The sequence below is a fragment of the Triticum urartu genome, chromosome 3A (genome assembly GCF_056163025.1).
Source record: "Triticum urartu cultivar PI428250 chromosome 3A, HENAU_Tu73, whole genome shotgun sequence".
Taxonomy (NCBI): Eukaryota; Viridiplantae; Streptophyta; class Magnoliopsida; order Poales; family Poaceae; genus Triticum; species Triticum urartu.
Genome location: NC_141875.1, coordinates 181862070 through 181872338, shown reverse-complemented (window position 1 = coordinate 181872338; position 10269 = coordinate 181862070). Strand labels below are relative to the sequence as shown.

Here is a 10269-nt window from a genome sequence, read left to right as displayed (position 1 = left end):
CATGCCCCCTCTCCCGGCATCCCCTCTGATAGAACAAAAAAGTCAAGTTGTGGTCGGGTTAAAAGACATGCAGTTGCGGTCGAATGCGGCACTTATAGTTGCGGGGCAGTTGTCGGGCTTGCAACTGGCCCACCCTCTCTCCCGGCGCCCCCTCCGACAAAACAAAAGTCGAGTTGCAACCATGTTGGGGGACATGCAGTTGCGGTCGGGTGCGGCACTTGCATTTGCGGGGTTGTTGTCGGGCATGCAAGTGGCCGTCCCCTCTTCCGGCGCCCCCTTCGACAAAATAAAAATCGAGTTGCAACCATGTTGGGGGGCATGCAGTTGTGGGGCTGTTGTCGAGCTTGCAACTGGTCCACCCCCTCTCCCGGCGCCCCCTCTTACAAAATAAAAGTAGAGTTGCAACCATGTTGAGGGACATGCAGTTGCAGTCGGGTGCGACACTTGCAGTTGCGGTGCTGTTGTCGGGCTTGCAACTGGCCTGCCCCCTCTCCCGGCGCCCCCTCCGACAAAACAAAAGTCGTGTTGCAACCATGTTGGGGGACATGCAGTTGCGGGGCTGTTGTCGGGATTGCAACTGGCCCGCCCCCTCTCCCGGCGCCCCCTCTGACAAAAGAAAAGAAGAGTTCCAACCATGTTGGGGACATGCAGTTGCGGGGCTGTTGTCGGGCTTGCAACTGGCCCGCCCCCTCTCCCGGCGCCCCCTTTGACATAACAAAAAAGTCCAGTTGTGGTCGGGTTAGAAGACATGCACTTGCGGCCGGGTGCAAGAAAAAATATATGCTAATATTCTTTTACGCATAAACAAGAAAAATAATATGAAAATGCCGGTCCTATACAAAACAAAAGTCATGGTTTAAAAACCCGCTAACAACCAACATACCCACTAACATTTATGTCTACATGGTTCAAAAATCCCCAGTCATCGAAGAAAAAGCATTTCCTACCTTATGCAAGCATAAAAAATTCTAAATGCATACATAAATAAATTCACAAATAGAGACCTAGCATAAAAGAGGGGAAAACAGAAGAAAAAAAATGCAACTGAAGAATCCCGAGGGACGAAGACCCCCTCCCCTGAGACAAGTACTCCGCGATAGATATGGTGTGTACATGGCAATTGAAAAGTCCAACAAAAACAATGAAAAACGCCTCTCACAACCAGCACATCGCGCATCAATTCCGAACACGAGAAAAGTAAAGAAAGAAGAAGCGGGCGCTAAACAAGTCGGGGTAACACTAGACAAGCAGTGTTGCATGAATCTACACGAGAAAAGTAAAGAAAGAAGAAGCGGGCGCTAAACAAGTCGGGGTAACACTAGACAAGCAGTGTTGCATGAATCTTACGGAAACAGTGATCTAACGGCCATATATGTGTAGTGCGACTTCGGTTAAACTCAATCGACTAAATTTTAGCAATCCAGGTAATAAAATTTCAACTATCGCAACCAACATTTACTTACAAAGCATCCGATGGATGTGCAACTAAAAATGATTAACAAAAAATTGGTAGGAAATTTCGTTGCTAAAATAGGGCTGCTCGAAATTTGGAAAATATGCTAAAGTCAAATAGAATAAAACACAACATTAATAAGCAAGGACAAAAGGAAAAATTAAATTAAATAAACAAAACAAAAAAAATGAAACAGGATAAGCCTAATAAGGAAAAATAAATAAAAGAAAAGTTAAAGACTTATAAAAAGTAAATGAAAAGTAAACAATAAAAAAACGAAAAAGGTAAAGAAAAAAAGAAAAATGAGAATGAAAATTTATTTTTGGAAAAAGAGAAGCCACTGTGACTTCCTCTCCGACAGGCAAAACTCACTTGTGTAGGGCGAGAAAAAGAAACAAAACAAAGTACTTTTCTTGTAGGCTGACAAAAATAACTAAAAAAACACACTTGGGAAACTTGGGCTGCACAGCAAAGAGAACAAGGCCCAGAAGAAAAATAAAAGAAAGGCTCTCTCATCTCCATCGGCCCGTGCAGCGACAAAGAAAAGAGCTGGTTCGAGCCAACGTACACGTACACACGATTGTTATTGACTGAGACTTCGCCAAAAATCAGTCGACTGATATTTAGCGTAGCCGTTATCCAGAACTTCATGGAGCACAGCGGAAACATACAGATCGTAGAAATATATTCTACTATACTATGCAATAAACAAATAGTAGTATACCATATGTGTGCTCAAAGAAAAAGGAAATATAGTAGTACCACACACATAATATCACTAGTATAATCCGCATTTCATCAGATAGTTCTTCACTTGCTCATGATTTCCATGGGCACTGGGTCTTCTGACACAGGGGCTGCTCCTGCCAACCCTGCAGTGGCTGATGCGCCTCCACCATGTTCACCTTGCCGCGTCGCACCATCACGCTCCCGCAGCTCGCCACGTTCGCGTCGCCGCACCGGTCGACGCGCACGGCGCCGCAGCGGCTAACGTCCGCCGACCGGCACCGCGCGACGCCGAGCGAGCCGCACCAGTCGGCGCGCGCCTCGCGACACCGCCCCAGCGCCACGTCGGAGCAGTTGCCCACGTCCGCCTCCCGGCACCGCCCGAGGCGCAGCTCCCCGGCGCCGTGCACGCGCGCGGCGCCCTTGCACCTCCGGATATGCTCACCGTGCCCGCGCGCTCCACGTCCGCGGACTTGCACCGCCGCACGGCGACTTCCCCGGCCCCGTCGACGCGCACCGCGTCGCACCTGTGGAAGGACACGGCGCCGCAGGCCTCTGCCGCCGCGAAGCTGCACCGGGCGAAGCGCACGTCGCCGCCGCCGCCGCCGCGCACGACCACGTGCTGCAGCCTGCTGACCTCGAGGACGCCTGGGCTGACAACGGTGAGCGTGCCGCCGTTGCACCGGAGCACGCCCTCGTGGATGGTCGTCTCGGCGCCGTCGATGACCACGGTGAACTGGTGATTCACGGCTTCGGCGGAGGGAAGGGCTTTCGGGTCGACGGCCACCATTTTTCCCTCTGAAATGTGAAATCTACCTCTATTTACTTTCTTTTGTTGAGAAAAAACTGCTTACTGCTGAGTACTGACTTGGAACTTGGAAGGCGAAGGTATTATAAAGAGCCATGTTGCTTAAGGGCTAAGGTAGCAAGAAGTTAATCAATGGCTCGCTGTCAAATGAGAAGGACTCGCGATTGAGATGGGCCGTTTGCTAGTTGCACCGCGCCAACCAGCGCCGCCCAACGGTGCACATTAATCAGATGTTGTTGAGCTATGTACGCTTAGGGCATCTTCAATGCCGACTCATAAACCTCTCGCAATCGTTCGGACCACGAAAGTCATCCAATGTCGATCAGTATCGGTCCGCGGAGAGGTTCGGACACGATTTCTCCCGCAAACTGAAGACAAACGTAGGAAAGGTTTGCAGGAATCCGAACATGAGAAACGTTGTTGTTCACCCACTGGCCCACCCAAAAGGAGGGTCGAGCTTGTGCTTTCGTAGCATCCCGCATTGTTTCCGCGCTAAAATCTCTCACTTTCTTCTTTCACTCCCCTCCGTTCTCTGCCCAATTCCTACTCTTTTCTCCCACACCTCTTCTTCCCTCCGCCGCCGACGTGTGGAGCCGTCGGAGAACCTGTCAAAGATGGAGGTGTGGAGGTGCGGGAGGATCCGAGCATCACGCTCGCTCGGAAGATCAGCTCAAAGATGCAGCAAAATCACCGCGTCAAAAGCGAAGGCTGCAAAGGAGGACAAGATGAGGAAGCGTCTGGCCACCGGTGGGCCTGGTGGTGGCGATGGTCGTTGCGGACGGGGCGATCGGCGAGGCCGTGGCGGACGCCACCAGACGGGCGCGCCCATAGTACTGACGGCGCCATGGCCGGAGCCTTACAAGCCTTCGTACTACTACGCAGCCAAGCAGCTCGCAAACCCCGTCGGTACGGTTCCTTACATCGTTGATATTAACGCGACACCACACTTCTTGGAGTGTTCTTCGTCGTCGCTCGTTTGGGCGAGGACGGCAGGCGGAGAGCAGATGGGTGCCCGCGCGCTGCTGCAATCCCGAAAGCGGGGGAGCCGGCGTACGACGCGAACAGGGAGATGCTCGATATCATCCACAACGGAGGCGAGGGAGGACGAGGGGTCTATGAGGACGGGCAGGTGGAAGATTTGGATCCCACCCAGTCTGACAACTACCAGCAGCAGTAATCCTGCACCCAGACGGCCACGCAACAGTCCTAGACCCAGACCGGCGATGGCTCACAGCAACAATAGCATTGGGCCGCCAGAGGGCAGCATCCGGAGGGGGGAGGAGGGGGAGGAGAAGGAGGAGGACGGCGTCGACGATGATCCAGATGATACAGCCGGTGATCCGAAGAAGAAGGGTAGAGAAGAAGCTTCAACACGCGGGATGACAAGCAGTTGTGCGACGCATGGTTGGCCACTAACATCGATCTTGTCCATGGCACAGAGCAAAAAGGCACAACCTTCTAGAGGAACATTCACATATGATTCCATGAGCACAAGCATTTCGTGCTCTACTTTGACGCGTTGATCCGCAACCGTGAGTGGAAGTCCCTCGGCCATCGATGGTACACCACCCAAGAGGCCGTCTCCAACTATTGAGGGCACTTGAAGCATCTTATCACACGGTGGCCTAGCGGTGCACAAATCACCGAGCAAGCAAGTTGATCTCTAGCCGGATATGCTCTAACTTTGTTGATCACTAGTCGGGTATGATCTAGTTTTGTTGATCAGTAGCCGGATATGCTCTAGTTTTGTTGATCATTAGCCGGATATGCTCTACTTTCGTTGATCAGTAGTCGGACATGTATTGTTTCGTTGCTCACTAGATGGATATGCATTGTTTCACTTTTGTAGTCTACTCGTGCTTGTGTGGTGTATAAGAAGTCATTCACCGTCATGCATTTGTTGGTTGAAGTTGAATGGGCAACCGAAGTGAAACCTTTTCATTGCGAACACCGTCACCAAAGCCAACAACGATGAAACCGGTGACCCTATCGACCCAGCCCAAGAACCGCTAAAGAAGGGGCAAGAAGTGGGAGGAGAAGAGGGCGAAGCGAGAAGGTGCGGCGGCCAAGCTGACGGAGAGGTTCGAGGAGATCTTGGCGAACAAGGAAGAGGCATGCGTGAGGCGCTCAGACATCAAGGAGGAGCGAAAGGCGAAGAGGTTCAAGCAGTTGATGGATGCGACGGGAGAAGAAGATCAAGCTCGAAGAGAGGAGGACCATGATAGAGGAGATGAAGGCGGCGCTCGAGAAAAAGAGGGTGAAGATCGCCGTCAATGCGGAGGACGCCAAGACATTGACCTTGAATATCAACTTTTTGGATGCCGACGCTAGAATTATCGTGCAATCCGTCCGCTATCAGATGCTGGGGCGCTAGAAAGATCAGTTGGCGGCGGCGCAAGATGAGGACATGGCGAAGGTGGAAGCTGACACGGAGGCTGCCTACGCGGCGGCGGTGCCTCCATGATCGGGAAGCATCTTGCAGGGATGGCCAGTCCGACAGGGCGCAAAAATACACGGACTGCCAGACTAATGTTGTTTTGGATTCAGGCATATAAAAACTAAGTATATTTGCCTCCTTTTGATTGTGATTGGAAATGCAATCTGATGCGAATGTGATCTGGTGCGTTGTATGGATCAACGTGGATTTGAATTTGAATTTGCTGACTAACAGAAGAGGGCTAGTGTTGGATGGCTGCCTTGTGCATCTATGTTTGTGGACTGGTCCCCACAAATGAATGCGAGTTGTTTTTTGCGGATTGACATTAAAGATAGAGGCAAACGTACAATCTGTCACGTAGAATAAAGCTAACGTCACGTGGCGAACCAACCTGGTATCCCCAGCTCATCAAGGTTCAAATCCTAATGCTCACATTTATTTTTAGATTTATTTTAGGATTTCCGGCGATGCGCATTCAGTAAGAGGAGACGTTTCCGTCGACGACGAGGCGTCTACGGTGACTTCGTAAATCTCAAGATAATATGTCGGCTCAGTTTTTCAGAGATCCTCATAGAGATAGAGTGTGCGTGTGTATATTCATAGAGGTGAGTGTATGCGCATGTATATGAACGTTTGTGTCTGTATAAATGTTAAAAAAAAGCTAAAGTCACGTGAACATGTCACTGAAGGCCACCTCGACGAGTCTTGCCGTGAGCACTTGAACGACGTCGCTGGCAACCGGCAATGTCAAAATCCATTTGTGAAGACTATAGACATAATTGGTATTTAATTTGATGGGAAAAGTTACTTTGATGCCAAAATTTGTAACATATATCAGACAGGTGTTATACCATACCCCGGACATGCAAATACAGTATAAATTTCATTTGTATAGCCTGCGACGCTGACGAGGCATGCCGGCCCGACGTGGGCCTTGCTATTGGTGTCAGTGATCGGGCGATGAAGACCAAGCGTGTGACTTTTCTTTTTACAAAAACCCTGGCAAGTAAACAGCAATTGCACGTGTGGCATCGAGTGGGTCCCACCTGGCGGCACTAGCTACCCTCCCGCGATACCATTTGACGTCTCATTCCTACCATGGCACTTCATGTTTAAGTAGGATTGTTATATTTTATGTATGAAATAGACTGCAGTTAGTGTGGCCCATTTTTAACATGTTACTTTTTTCTTTTTTAGAAAATTGTAATAAAATTTGTAAATCATAATTATTACTAATATATGTATAGACCAATGAATAAATTACACTAAAAGATGCTTATATAATTTTTTTTAAAAATGCTCACCTGTTAATTTAACAAAATCCATAAAATTAAATAACGAATTATAAAAATGTTTGTGTAATTTTAAAAAGTTTTTGTATATTAAATAAAAATATTAAATTAATTGTTGGAAAAATATGTATCATCAAATAAATTATTATATAACTTCAATTTTTAGAATTTTTTAATAAAATATTAATGTAGTATATAAAAATATTTATCCTTTAATTGTTTCATATATTTCTTTAAAGTGTTCACGTGCTTTGATAAAGATTGTGTATGAACCTAGTGTGCCTTATGCAGATCCTCAAATGAATACATATTTACAATTTTATTATATGTATATTATTCACAATTAGGAATTACATATTTTATTACCATTTTCTAAAAATGAAAAAGAAAATACAACACATGTTCAAAATGGGCCGCACTAACTGTAGTCCGTTTTATCCAAAGAGTGTGGTCTGTTACAGACATAAAAAGTAACAATCCTACATACAAAAGGGCGTTGATTGTCCCTAAAAAAAGGGCGTTGGTTGGATATCTATATGTCGCTCATAGCGAGAGTATCTACCACTTGCCTTTTTTTAGGGATATCTACTGTCTTGCGTGAAGCTTTTCCCTACGCTACAGTACAGGGCCGGCCCATTCATTTGCTCGCACATTTCGCTATGTTCGATGTGTTCTCTTCGCTAGTTTTTTTTTTAAATTTGATTGCTTACTTTTCTTTTTCAACTTTTTTCCTTACGATTTTATCTATTTTTTCAATGGCTTTATCTGGTTTTCTATTTTCCCTTTGTTTTTATCCGTTTTTATTATTTGTCACCTGTTTTCTTCGTTTATTATTTCCTTTTTGTTTTCTTTGTTTCTTTGTTTCTTTGTTTCTTCTTCTTTTTCTTCAGTTTCTTTGTTTCTTTCCTGGGTTTTCTTTCGTTTTATGTTTTTTTTTGGCCCTTGTTTTTCTCTGGTTTCTTGTCTTCTTTACTTCTTCGGTTTTGTTTTTGGCTTCTTCTTTTTTCTTCATTATACTTTGGTTTTTCTGGGTTTTCCTCGGTTTTCTTTTCTTTTCTTTATGTTTTCTTGTCGCCTTTCATCATTTTTTTTGTTATTGTTCAACACGTATCTAATTTTTTTTAGTGTATAGTGTATATTTTCTGTGTACACGTGAAACATTTTTCTGATACACATTCTACATTTCTCAAATACACGATACATATTTTTCTAAAACAACATGTTATGAACACTTTTTGAAATATATGGTCAACGGCTTTTTTGAATACACGCTTATTTTTTTCATTGGCACTGCAGCGTGTATTTATTGAGGAGGTCGCGGGTTTGAATCACAACACCCATATTTTTTAATTTCCGTACAGCGTATAAGTTCCGGCGAACGATTCACCATGCATATGAAAGTGGGTACGTTTTGCCAAAGGTTTGTATTGCTCTTTATACGTGTATTAGTGAGAGGGAGTGGTGTTTTTTCTTCTTTTTTCTAAGAAGGGGATCCTCGGCTTCTGCATCAGAACGATGCATACGGCCACATTTATTAATAAGCAAATAGGTTCAACAAAAGTTGTCATGTCTCAAACAAAAGAACGAAACATGCTCACAAAGAACAGGAAAAATAAAAATAAAGCCACAACTGACTGGCAAAAAAAGATAGAGAAACTAATTGCCTATCCTATTACATGACCGTCATCCAAACCGGTTGAAAATAACCCGACCTACCATCTCCCATCGGATAGATCCAGTAACCAAACGCTCCCTGGCCTCCGTTGGAGTGAGTAGCGACCACATACGGATCAACACAGTAGCTCGAAAGATAACCTGCAAAAAATGAATGTTTGTTGTTCTGTTAAAGATCAAATCATTTCTGCAGTTCCAGACTGCCCGTAATAAAGCACATACCCCTACATGAATGTGTCTCTTTATTCCGAAATCTATCCCATCAAGCCACGTCCCAAACAACGTACTAATAGTGTTCGAGGGAGTAATATTAAAGGCTACGTGAACCGTCGGCCATAAGATTTTTGCCAAAGGGCAGTCATGTAACGCCCTCGATGCGACTATATCTCCCACGTGTCGAGGCACGACTTAGAGGTATAATCGCATTGAAGGCATATGTCGCAAGTTAGGCAATTTTCACAACATCCCATGTAATATAAATCATAAAGGGGAGTTAACATAGTTGGCTTACACTCGCCACGTCAATCAAGTACATAAATAACATTACATCATCCAAACACTCATGGCCCGACTACGGCGCCAAAATAAAAGATAACCCAACATGCGACACGGTCCCAATCACTCCCAACAGGGCACCACTACTGATCAACTAGAACGAAACGACACAAAGGACAAGATCTTCATCGAGCTCCTCCTAAGCTTGGTTGCGTCACCTGGAATGGCATCATCGGCACCTGCAAGCTGATTTTGGAAGTATCTGTGAGCCACGGGGACTCAGCAATCTCGCACCCTCGTGATCAAGACTATTTAAGCTTATGGGTAAGGTAAAAGTATGAGGTGGAGCTGCAGCAAGCGACTAGCATATATGGTGGCTAACATACGCAAATGAGAGCGAGAAGAGAAGGCAAAGCACGGTCGATAAAAGTATGATCAAGAAGTGATCCTAGAACAACCTACGTCAAGCATAACTCCAACACCGTGTTCACTTCCCGGACTCCGCCGGAAAGAGACCGTCACGGTTACACACGCAGTTGACTCATTTTAATTAAGTTAAGGTTCAAGTTATCTACAACCGGACGTTAACAAATTTCCATCTACCCATAACCGCGGGCACGGCTTTCGAAAGTTCAATCCCTGCAGGGGTGTCCCAACTTAGCCCATCACAAGCTCTCACGGTCAACGAAGGAATAGACCTCCTCCCGAGACATTCCGATCAGACTCGGTATCCCGGTACAACAAGACATTTCGACAGGGTAAAACTAAACCAGCAACACCGCCCGAATGTGCCGACAAATCCCGATAGGAGCTGCACATATCTCTTTCTCAGGGCACACTCAGATGAGACATCCTACGAGTAAAACCAAATCTCAAGTTGCCTCGAGGTGGCCCCGCAGTCTGCTCGGTTGGACCAACACTCAGAGGAGCACTGGCCCCGGGGGGGGTTAGAATAAAGATGACCCTTGGGCTCGCGAAAACCCAAGGGAAGGTGGTAGGTTGTTTGTGCAAATGGTAAAACCAAGGTTGGGCATTGCTGGAGGAGCTTTACTTAAGGCGAACTGTCAAGGGGTTCCCATTATAGCCCAACCGCGTAAGGGACGCAAAATCCGGGAACATAACACCGATATGAAGGAAACTAGGGCGGCAAGAGTGGAACAAAACACCAGGCATAAGGCCGAGCCTTCCACCCTTTACCAAGTATATAGATGCATTAATTAAATAAGATATATAGTGATATCCCAACAAGTAAATAAATGTTCCAACAAGGAACGGCCTTCAATCTTCACCTGCAACTAGCAACGCTATAAGAGGGGCTGAGCAAAGCGGTAACATAGCCAAACAACGGTTTGCTAGGAAAGGTGGGTTAGAGGCTTGGTTCAAC

The 10269-nt window shown here is 46.2% G+C and overlaps 1 non-coding gene across 1 annotated transcript; it reads right to left on the bottom strand.

Moving 5' to 3' along the window:
• Positions 1-2018: 2018 nt before the first annotated feature.
• LOC125548261 (uncharacterized) lies at positions 2019-3063 on the bottom strand. Its single transcript, XR_015599682.1, has one exon. It is a non-coding gene; the product is annotated as an uncharacterized LOC125548261 (transcript).
• Positions 3064-10269: the final 7206 nt, after the last annotated feature.